This window comes from Diuraphis noxia, unplaced genomic scaffold (assembly GCF_037042655.1).
Source record: "Diuraphis noxia isolate RWA-SAM2 unplaced genomic scaffold, SU_Dnox_SAM2 contig0008, whole genome shotgun sequence".
NCBI lineage: Eukaryota > Metazoa > Arthropoda > Insecta > Hemiptera > Aphididae > Diuraphis > Diuraphis noxia.
In genome coordinates, this window is record NW_028301718.1 from 163260 (window position 1) to 176937 (window position 13678).

Here is a 13678-nt window from a genome sequence, read left to right on the forward strand (position 1 = left end):
CAATACAAATGACTTTAAACGATATTTAGCGGAATTATCACCATTTTTTACCAAATTTTTTTTCTATTTTTTGTATTCACCCAAATGTATTGTAAATACGTGTTTTAGATGTAAAATAATGTGAACTTAACGATAAAAATATAAAAAGTATGATTAGTTCAATACAAATGACTTTAAACGATATTTAGCGGAATTATCAAAATTTTTTACCAAATTTTTTTTCTATTTTTTGTATTCACCCAAATGTATTGTAAACACGTGTTTTAGATGTAAAATAATGGGAACTTAACGTTAAAAATATAAAAAGTATGATTAGTATAATAGAAATGACTTAAGACGATATTTAGCGGATTCATCACCTGTATTTCAAAATTTTTTTACGACCTTTTATATTCACCCAAATGTATTGTAAAGACGTGTTTTAGATGTAAAATAATGTGAACTTAACGATAAAAATATAAAAAGTATGATTAGTTCAATACAAATGACTTTAAACGATATTTAGCGGAATTATCACCATTTTTTACCAAATTTTTTCCCAAATTTTTTTTCTATTTTTTGTATTCACCCAAATGTATTGTAAATACGTGTTTTAGATGTAAAATAATGTGAACTTAACGATAAAAATATAAAAAGTATGATTAGTTCAATACAAATGACTTTAAACGATATTTAGCGGAATTATCACCATTTTTTACCAAATTTTTTTTCTATTTTTTGTATTCACCCAAATGTATTGTAAACACGTGTTTTAGATGTAAAATAATGTGACTTTAACGTTAAAAATATGATTAGTTTAATAGAAATGACTTAAGACGATATTTAGCGGATTCATCACCTGTATTTCAAAATTTTTTTACGACCTTTTATATTCACCCAAATGTGTTGTAAAGACGTGTTTTAGATGTAAAATAATGTGAACTTAACGATAAAAATATAAAAAGTATGATTAGTTCAATACAAATGACTCAAACGATATTTAGCGGAATTATCACCATTTTTTACCCAATTTTTTCCCAAATTTTTTTTCTATTTTTTGTATTCACCCAAATGTATTGTAAACACGTGTTTTAGATGTAAAATAATGTGAACTTAACGTTAAAAATATAAAAAGTATGATTAGTTTAATAGAAATGACTTAAGACGATATTTAGCGGATTCATCACCTGTATTTCAAAATTTTTTTACTACATTTTATATTCACCCAAATGTATTGTAAAGACGTGTTTTAGATGTAAAATAATGTGAACTTAACGATAAAAATATAAAAAGTATGATTAGTTCAATACAAATGACTTTAAACGATATTTAGCGGAATTATCACCATTTTTTACCCAATTTTTTCCCAAATTTTTTTTCTATTTTTTGTATTCACCCAAATGTATTGTAAATACGTGTTTTAGATGTAAAATAATGTGAACTTAACGATAAAAATATGAAAAGTATGATTAGTTCAAGACAAATGACTTTAAACGATATTTAGCGGAATTATCACCATTTTTTACCAAATTTTTTTTCTATTTTTTGTATTCACCCAAATGTATTGTAAACACGTGTTTTAGATGTAAAATAATGTGAACTTAACGTTAAAAATATAAAAAGTATGATTAGTTTAATAGAAATGACTTAAGACGATATTTAGCGGATTCATCACCTGTATTTCAAAATTTTTTTACGACCTTTTATATTCACCCAAATGTATTGTAAAGACGTGTTTTAGATGTAAAATAATGTGAACTTAACGATAAAAATATAAAAAGTATGATTAGTTCAATACAAATGACTTTAAACGATATTTAGCGGAATTATCACCATTTTTTACCAAATTTTTTCCCAAATTTTTTTTCTATTTTTTGTATTCACCCAAATGTATTGTAAATACGTGTTTTAGATGTAAAATAATGTGAACTTAACGATAAAAATATAAAAAGTATGATTAGTTCAATACAAATGACTTTAAACGATATTTAGCGGAATTATCACCATTTTTTACCAAATTTTTTTTCTATTTTTTGTATTCACCCAAATGTATTGTAAACACGTGTTTTAGATGTAAAATAATGTGACTTTAACGTTAAAAATATGATTAGTTTAATAGAAATGACTTAAGACGATATTTAGCGGATTCATCACCTGTATTTCAAAATTTTTTTACGACCTTTTATATTCACCCAAATGTGTTGTAAAGACGTGTTTTAGATGTAAAATAATGTGAACTTAACGATAAAAATATAAAAAGTATGATTAGTTCAATACAAATGACTCAAACGATATTTAGCGGAATTATCACCATTTTTTACCCAATTTTTTCCCAAATTTTTTTTCTATTTTTTGTATTCACCCAAATGTATTGTAAACACGTGTTTTAGATGTAAAATAATGTGAACTTAACGTTAAAAATATAAAAAGTATGATTAGTTTAATAGAAATGACTTAAGACGATATTTAGCGGATTCATCACCTGTATTTCAAAATTTTTTTACTACATTTTATATTCACCCAAATGTATTGTAAAGACGTGTTTTAGATGTAAAATAATGTGAACTTAACGTTAAAAATATAAAAAGTATGATTAGTTTAATAGAAATGACTTAAGACGATATTTAGCGGATTCATCACCTGTATTTCAAAATTTTTTTACTACATTTTATATTCACCCAAATGTATTGTAAATACGTGTTTTAGATGTAAAATAATGTGAACTTAACGATAAAAATATGAAAAGTATGATTAGTTCAATACAAATGACTTTAAACGATATTTAGCGGAATTATCACCATTTTTTACCAAATTTTTTTTCTATTTTTTGTATTCACCCAAATGTATTGTAAACACGTGTTTTAGATGTAAAATAATGTGAACTTAACGTTAAAAATATAAAAAGTATGATTAGTTTAATAGAAATGACTTAAGACGATATTTAGCGGATTCATCACCTGTATTTCAAAATTTTTTTACGACCTTTTATATTCACCCAAATGTATTGTAAAGACGTGTTTTAGATGTAAAATAATGTGAACTTAACGATAAAAATATAAAAAGTATGATTAGTTCAATACAAATGACTTTAAACGATATTTAGCGGAATTATCACCATTTTTTACCAAATTTTTTTTCTATTTTTTGTATTCACCCAAATGTATTGTAAATACGTGTTTTAGATGTAAAATAATGTGAACTTAACGATAAAAATATAAAAAGTATGATTAGTTCAATACAAATGACTTTAAACGATATTTAGCGGAATTATCAAAATTTTTTACCAAATTTTTTTTCTATTTTTTGTATTCACCCAAATGTATTGTAAACACGTGTTTTAGATGTAAAATAATGGGAACTTAACGTTAAAAATATAAAAAGTATGATTAGTATAATAGAAATGACTTAAGACGATATTTAGCGGATTCATCACCTGTATTTCAAAATTTTTTTACGACCTTTTATATTCACCCAAATGTATTGTAAAGACGTGTTTTAGATGTAAAATAATGTGAACTTAACGATAAAAATATAAAAAGTATGATTAGTTCAATACAAATGACTTTAAACGATATTTAGCGGAATTATCACCATTTTTTACCAAATTTTTTCCCAAATTTTTTTTCTATTTTTTGTATTCACCCAAATGTATTGTAAATACGTGTTTTAGATGTAAAATAATGTGAACTTAACGATAAAAATATAAAAAGTATGATTAGTTCAATACAAATGACTTTAAACGATATTTAGCGGAATTATCACCATTTTTTACCAAATTTTTTTTCTATTTTTTGTATTCACCCAAATGTATTGTAAACACGTGTTTTAGATGTAAAATAATGTGACTTTAACGTTAAAAATATGATTAGTTTAATAGAAATGACTTAAGACGATATTTAGCGGATTCATCACCTGTATTTCAAAATTTTTTTACGACCTTTTATATTCACCCAAATGTGTTGTAAAGACGTGTTTTAGATGTAAAATAATGTGAACTTAACGATAAAAATATAAAAAGTATGATTAGTTCAATACAAATGACTCAAACGATATTTAGCGGAATTATCACCATTTTTTACCCAATTTTTTCCCAAATTTTTTTTCTATTTTTTGTATTCACCCAAATGTATTGTAAACACGTGTTTTAGATGTAAAATAATGTGAACTTAACGTTAAAAATATAAAAAGTATGATTAGTTTAATAGAAATGACTTAAGACGATATTTAGCGGATTCATCACCTGTATTTCAAAATTTTTTTACTACATTTTATATTCACCCAAATGTATTGTAAAGACGTGTTTTAGATGTAAAATAATGTGAACTTAACGATAAAAATATAAAAAGTATGATTAGTTCAATACAAATGACTTTAAACGATATTTAGCGGAATTATCACCATTTTTTACCCAATTTTTTCCCAAATTTTTTTTCTATTTTTTGTATTCACCCAAATGTATTGTAAATACGTGTTTTAGATGTAAAATAATGTGAACTTAACGATAAAAATATGAAAAGTATGATTAGTTCAAGACAAATGACTTTAAACGATATTTAGCGGAATTATCACCATTTTTTACCAAATTTTTTTTCTATTTTTTGTATTCACCCAAATGTATTGTAAACACGTGTTTTAGATGTAAAATAATGTGAACTTAACGTTAAAAATATAAAAAGTATGATTAGTTTAATAGAAATGACTTAAGACGATATTTAGCGGATTCATCACCTGTATTTCAAAATTTTTTTACGACCTTTTATATTCACCCAAATGTATTGTAAAGACGTGTTTTAGATGTAAAATAATGTGAACTTAACGATAAAAATATAAAAAGTATGATTAGTTCAATACAAATGACTTTAAACGATATTTAGCGGAATTATCACCATTTTTTACCAAATTTTTTTTCTATTTTTTGTATTCACCCAAATGTATTGTAAATACGTGTTTTAGATGTAAAATAATGTGAACTTAACGATAAAAATATAAAAAGTATGATTAGTTCAATACAAATGACTTTAAACGATATTTAGCGGAATTATCAAAATTTTTTACCAAATTTTTTTTCTATTTTTTGTATTCACCCAAATGTATTGTAAACACGTGTTTTAGATGTAAAATAATGTGAACTTAACGTTAAAAATATAAAAAGTATGATTAGTATAATAGAAATGACTTAAGACGATATTTAGCGGATTCATCACCTGTATTTCAAAATTTTTTTACGACCTTTTATATTCACCCAAATGTATTGTAAAGACGTGTTTTAGATGTAAAATAATGTGAACTTAACGATAAAAATATAAAAAGTATGATTAGTTCAATACAAATGACTTTAAACGATATTTAGCGGAATTATCACCATTTTTTACCAAATTTTTTCCCAAATTTTTTTTCTATTTTTTGTATTCACCCAAATGTATTGTAAATACGTGTTTTAGATGTAAAATAATGTGAACTTAACGATAAAAATATAAAAAGTATGATTAGTTCAATACAAATGACTTTAAACGATATTTAGCGGAATTATCACCATTTTTTACCAAATTTTTTTTCTATTTTTTGTATTCACCCAAATGTATTGTAAACACGTGTTTTAGATGTAAAATAATGTGACTTTAACGTTAAAAATATGATTAGTTTAATAGAAATGACTTAAGACGATATTTAGCGGATTCATCACCTGTATTTCAAAATTTTTTTACGACCTTTTATATTCACCCAAATGTGTTGTAAAGACGTGTTTTAGATGTAAAATAATGTGAACTTAACGATAAAAATATAAAAAGTATGATTAGTTCAATACAAATGACTCAAACGATATTTAGCGGAATTATCACCATTTTTTACCCAATTTTTTCCCAAATTTTTTTTCTATTTTTTGTATTCACCCAAATGTATTGTAAACACGTGTTTTAGATGTAAAATAATGTGAACTTAACGTTAAAAATATAAAAAGTATGATTAGTTTAATAGAAATGACTTAAGACGATATTTAGCGGATTCATCACCTGTATTTCAAAATTTTTTTACTACATTTTATATTCACCCAAATGTATTGTAAAGACGTGTTTTAGATGTAAAATAATGTGAACTTAACGATAAAAATATAAAAAGTATGATTAGTTCAATACAAATGACTTTAAACGATATTTAGCGGAATTATCACCATTTTTTACCCAATTTTTTCCCAAATTTTTTTTCTATTTTTTGTATTCACCCAAATGTATTGTAAATACGTGTTTTAGATGTAAAATAATGTGAACTTAACGATAAAAATATGAAAAGTATGATTAGTTCAAGACAAATGACTTTAAACGATATTTAGCGGAATTATCACCATTTTTTACCAAATTTTTTTTCTATTTTTTGTATTCACCCAAATGTATTGTAAACACGTGTTTTAGATGTAAAATAATGTGAACTTAACGTTAAAAATATAAAAAGTATGATTAGTTTAATAGAAATGACTTAAGACGATATTTAGCGGATTCATCACCTGTATTTCAACATTTTTTTACGACCTTTTATATTCACCCAAATGTATTGTAAAGACGTGTTTTAGATGTAAAATAATGTGAACTTAACGATAAAAATATAAAAAGTATGATTAGTTCAATACAAATGACTTTAAACGATATTTAGCGGAATTATCACCATTTTTTACCAAATTTTTTTTCTATTTTTTGTATTCACCCAAATGTATTGTAAACACGTTTTTTAGATGTAAAATAATGTGAACTTAACGATAAAAATATAAAAAGTATGATTAGTTTAATAGAAATGACTTAAGACGATATTTAGCGGATTCATCACCTGTATTTCAAAATTTTTTTACGACCTTTTATATTCACACAAATGTATTGTAAAGACGTGTTTTAGATGTAAAATTATGTGAACTTAACGATAAAAATATAAAAAGTATGATTAGTTCAATACAAATGACTTTAAACGATATTTAGCGGAATTATCACCATTTTTTACCCAATTTTTTCCCAAATTTTTTTTCTATTTTTTGTATTCACCCAAATGTATTGTAAATACGTGTTTTAGATGTAAAATAATGTGAATTTAACGTTAAAAATATAAAAAGTATGATTAGTTTAATAGAAATGACTTAAGACGATATTTAGCCGATTCATCACCTGTATTTCAAAATTTTTTTACGACCTTTTATATTCACCCAAATGTATTGTAAAGACGTGTTTCAGATGTAAAATAATGTGAACTTAACGATAAAAATATAAAAAGTATGATTAGTTCAATACAAATGACTTTAAACGATATTTAGCGGAATTATCACCATTTTTTACCAAATTTTTTTTCTATTTTTTGTATTCACCCAAATGTATTGTAAATACGTTTTTTAGATGTAAAATAATGTGAACTTAACGATAAAAATATAAAAAGTATGATTAGTTCAATACAAATGACTTTAAACGATATTTAGCGGAATTATCACCATTTTTTACCAAATTTTTTTTCTATTTTTTGTATTCACCCAAATGTATTGTAAACACGTTTTTTAGATGTAAAATAATGTGAACTTAACGATAAAAATATAAAAAGTATGATTAGTTTAATAGAAATGACTTAAGACGATATTTAGCGGATTCATCACCTGTATTTCAAAATTTTTTTACGACCTTTTATATTCACCCAAATGTATTGTAAATACGTGTTTTAGATGTAAAATAATGTGAACTTAACGATAAAAATATAAAAAGTATGATTAGTTCAATACAAATGACTTTAAACGATATTTAGCGGAATTATCACCATTTTTTACCAAATTTTTTCCCAAATTTTTTTTCTATTTTTTGTATTCACCCAAATGTATTGTAAATACGTGTTTTAGATGTAAAATAATGTGAACTTAACGATAAAAATATAAAAAGTATGATTAGTTCAATACAAATGACTTTAAACGATATTTAGCGGAATTATCACCATTTTTTACCAAATTTTTTTTCTATTTTTTGTATTCACCCAAATGTATTGTAAACACGTGTTTTAGATGTAAAATAATGTGACTTTAACGTTAAAAATATGATTAGTTTAATAGAAATGACTTAAGACGATATTTAGCGGATTCATCACCTGTATTTCAAAATTTTTTTACGACCTTTTATATTCACCCAAATGTGTTGTAAAGACGTGTTTTAGATGTAAAATAATGTGAACTTAACGATAAAAATATAAAAAGTATGATTAGTTCAATACAAATGACTTTAAACGATATTTAGCGGAATTATCACCATTTTTTACCCAATTTTTTCCCAAATTTTTTTTCTATTTTTTGTATTCACCCAAATGTATTGTAAACACGTGTTTTAGATGTAAAATAATGTGAACTTAACGTTAAAAATATAAAAAGTATGATTAGTTTAATAGAAATGACTTAAGACGATATTTAGCGGATTCATCACCTGTATTTCAAAATTTTTTTCTACATTTTATATTCACCCAAATGTATTGTAAAGACGTGTTTTAGATGTAAAATAATGTGAACTTAACGATAAAAATATAAAAAGTATGATTAGTTCAATACAAATGACTTTAAACGATATTTAGCGGAATTATCACCATTTTTTACCCAATTTTTTCCCAAATTTTTTTTCTATTTTTTGTATTCACCCAAATGTATTGTAAATACGTGTTTTAGATGTAAAATAATGTGAACTTAACGATAAAAATATGAAAAGTATGATTAGCTCAATACAAATGACTTTAAACGATATTTAGCGGAATTATCACCATTTTTTACCAAATTTTTTTTCTATTTTTTGTATTCACCCAAATGTATTGTAAACACGTGTTTTAGATGTAAAATAATGTGAACTTAACGTTAAAAATATAAAAAGTATGATTAGTTTAATAGAAATGACTTAAGACGATATTTAGCGGATTCATCACCTGTATTTCAAAATTTTTTTACGACCTTTTATATTCACCCAAATGTATTGTAAAGACGTGTTTTAGATGTAAAATAATGTGAACTTAACGATAAAAATATAAAAAGTATGATTAGTTCAATACAAATGACTTTAAACGATATTTAGCGGAATTATCACCATTTTTTACCAAATTTTTTTTCTATTTTTTGTATTCACCCAAATGTATTGTAAACACGTTTTTTAGATGTAAAATAATGTGAACTTAACGATAAAAATATAAAAAGTATGATTAGTTTAATAGAAATGACTTAAGACGATATTTAGCGGATTCATCACCTGTATTTCAAAATTTTTTTACGACCTTTGATATTCACCCAAATGTATTGTAAAGACGTGTTTTAGATGTAAAATTATGTGAACTTAACGATAAAAATATAAAAAGTATGATTAGTTCAATACAAATGACTTTAAACGATATTTAGCGGAATTATCACCATTTTTTACCCAATTTTTTCCCAAATTTTTTTTCTATTTTTTGTATTCACCCAAATGTATTGTAAATACGTGTTTTAGATGTAAAATAATGTGAACTTAACGTTAAAAATATAAAAAGTATGATTAGTTTAATAGAAATGACTTAAGACGATATTTAGCCGATTCATCACCTGTATTTCAAAATTTTTTTACGACCTTTTATATTCACCCAAATGTATTGTAAAGACGTGTTTCAGATGTAAAATAATGTGAACTTAACGATAAAAATATAAAAAGTATGATTAGTTCAATACAAATGACTTTAAACGATATTTAGCGGAATTATCACCATTTTTTACCAAATTTTTTTTCTATTTTTTGTATTCACCCAAATGTATTGTAAATACGTTTTTTAGATGTAAAATAATGTGAACTTAACGATAAAAATATAAAAAGTATGATTAGTTCAATACAAATGACTTTAAACGATATTTAGCGGAATTATCACCATTTTTTACCAAATTTTTTTTCTATTTTTTGTATTCACCCAAATGTATTGTAAACACGTTTTTTAGATGTAAAATAATGTGAACTTAACGATAAAAATATAAAAAGTATGATTAGTTTAATAGAAATGACTTAAGACGATATTTAGCGGATTCATCACCTGTATTTCAAAATTTTTTTACGACCTTTTATATTCACCCAAATGTATTGTAAAGACGTGTTTTAGATGTAAAATAATGTGAACTTAACGATAAAAATATAAAAAGTATGATTAGTTCAATACAAATGACTTTAAACGATATTTAGCGGAATTATCACCATTTTTTACCAAATTTTTTCCCAAATTTTTTTTCTATTTTTTGTATTCACCCAAATGTATTGTAAATACGTGTTTTAGATGTAAAATAATGTGAACTTAACGATAAAAATATAAAAAGTATGATTAGTTCAATACAAATGACTTAAGACGATATTTAGCGGATTCATCACCTGTATTTCAAAATTTTTTTACGACCTTTAATATTCACCCAAATGTATTGTAAAGACGTGTTTTAGATGTAAAATTATGTGAACTTAACGATAAAAATATAAAAAGTATGATTAGTTCAATACAAATGACTTTAAACGATATTTAGCGGAATTATCACCATTTTTTACCAAATTTTTTTTCTACTTTTGTATTCACCCAAATGTATTGTAAATACGTTTTTTAGATGTAAAATAATGTGAACTTAACGATAAAAATATAAAAAGTATGATTAGTTCAATACAAATGACTTTAAACGATATTTAGCGGAATTATCACCATTTTTTACCAAATTTTTTTTCTATTTTTTGTATTCACCCAAATGTATTGTAAATACGTTTTTTAGATGTAAAATAATGTGAACTTAACGTTAAAAATATAAAAAGTATGATTAGTTTAATAGAAATGACTTAAGACGATATTTAGCGGATTCATCACCTGTATTTCAAAATTTTTTTACGACCTTTTATATTCACCCAAATGTATTGTAAAGACGTGTTTTAGATGTAAAATAATGTGAACTTAACGATAAAAATATAAAAAGTATGATTAGTTCAATACAAATGACTTTAAACGATATTTAGCGGAATTATCACCATTTTTTACCAAATTTTTTTTCTATTTTTTGTATTCACCCAAATGTATTGTAAACACGTTTTTTAGATGTAAAATAATGTGAACTTAACGATAAAAATATAAAAAGTATGATTAGTTTAATAGAAATGACTTAAGACGATATTTAGCGGATTCATCACCTGTATTTCAAAATTTTTTTACGACCTTTGATATTCACCCAAATGTATTGTAAAGACGTGTTTTAGATGTAAAATTATGTGAACTTAACGATAAAAATATAAAAAGTATGATTAGTTCAATACAAATGACTTTAAACGATATTTAGCGGAATTATCACCATTTTTTACCAAATTTTTTTTCTATTTTTTGTATTCACCCAAATGTATTGTAAATACGTTTTTTAGATGTAAAATAATGTGAACTTAACGATAAAAATATAAAAAGTATGATTAGTTCAATACAAATGACTTTAAACGATATTTAGCGGAATTATCACCATTTTTTACCAAATTTTTTTTCTATTTTTTGTATTCACCCAAATGTATTGTAAACACGTTTTTTAGATGTAAAATAATGTGAACTTAACGATAAAAATATAAAAAGTATGATTAGTTTAATAGAAATGACTTAAGACGATATTTAGCGGATTCATCACCTGTATTTCAAAATTTTTTTACGACCTTTTATATTCACCCAAATGTATTGTAAAGACGTGTTTTAGATGTAAAATAATGTGAACTTAACGATAAAAATATAAAAAGTATGATTAGTTCAATACAAATGACTTTAAACGATATTTAGCGGAATTATCACCATTTTTTACCAAATTTTTTCCCAAATTTTTTTTCTATTTTTTGTATTCACCCAAATGTATTGTAAATACGTGTTTTAGATGTAAAATAATGTGAACTTAACGATAAAAATATAAAAAGTATGATTAGTTCAATACAAATGACTTAAGACGATATTTAGCGGATTCATCACCTGTATTTCAAAATTTTTTTACGACCTTTTATATTCACCCAAATGTATTGTAAAGACGTGTTTTAGATGTAAAATAATGTGAACTTAACGATAAAAATATAAAAAGTATGATTAGTTCAATACAAATGACTTTAAACGATATTTAGCGGAATTATCACCATTTTTTACCCAATTTTTTCCCAAATTTTTTTTCTATTTTTTGTATTCACCCAAATGTATTGTAAATACGTGTTTTAGATGTAAAATAATGTGAACTTAACGATAAAAATATGAAAAGTATGATTAGCTCAATACAAATGACTTTAAACGATATTTAGCGGAATTATCACCATTTTTTACCAAATTTTTTTTCTATTTTTTGTATTCACCCAAATGTATTGTAAACACGTGTTTTAGATGTAAAATAATGTGAACTTAACGTTAAAAATATAAAAAGTATGATTAGTTTAATAGAAATGACTTAAGACGATATTTAGCGGATTCATCACCTGTATTTCAAAATTTTTTTACGACCTTTTATATTCACCCAAATGTATTGTAAAGACGTGTTTTAGATGTAAAATAATGTGAACTTAACGATAAAAATATAAAAAGTATGATTAGTTCAATACAAATGACTTTAAACGATATTTAGCGGAATTATCACCATTTTTTACCAAATTTTTTTTCTATTTTTTGTATTCACCCAAATGTATTGTAAACACGTTTTTTAGATGTAAAATAATGTGAACTTAACGATAAAAATATAAAAAGTATGTTTAGTTTAATAGAAATGACTTAAGACGATATTTAGCGGATTCATCACCTGTATTTCAAAATTTTTTTACGACCTTTGATATTCACCCAAATGTATTGTAAAGACGTGTTTTAGATGTAAAATTATGTGAACTTAACGATAAAAATATAAAAAGTATGATTAGTTCAATACAAATGACTTTAAACGATATTTAGCGGAATTATCACCATTTTTTACCCAATTTTTTCCCAAATTTTTTTTCTATTTTTTGTATTCACCCAAATGTATTGTAAATACGTGTGTTAGATGTAAAATAATGTGAACTTAACGTTAAAAATATAAAAAGTATGATTAGTTTAATAGAAATGACTTAAGACGATATTTAGCCGATTCATCACCTGTATTTCAAAATTTTTTTACGACCTTTTATATTCACCCAAATGTATTGTAAAGACGTGTTTCAGATGTAAAATAATGTGAACTTAACGATAAAAATATAAAAAGTATGATTAGTTCAATACAAATGACTTTAAACGATATTTAGCGGAATTATCACCATTTTTTACCAAATTTTTTTTCTATTTTTTGTATTCACCCAAATGTATTGTAAATACGTTTTTTAGATGTAAAATAATGTGAACTTAACGATAAAAATATAAAAAGTATGATTAGTTCAATACAAATGACTTTAAACGATATTTAGCGGAATTATCACCATTTTTTACCAAATTTTTTTTCTATTTTTTGTATTCACCCAAATGTATTGTAAACACGTTTTTTAGATGTAAAATAATGTGAACTTAACGATAAAAATATAAAAAGTATGATTAGTTTAATAGAAATGACTTAAGACGATATTTAGCGGATTCATCACCTGTATTTCAAAATTTTTTTACGACCTTTTATATTCACCCAAATGTATTGTAAAGACGTGTTTTAGATGTAAAATAATGTGAACTTAACGATAAAAATATAAAAAGTATGATTAGTTCAATACAA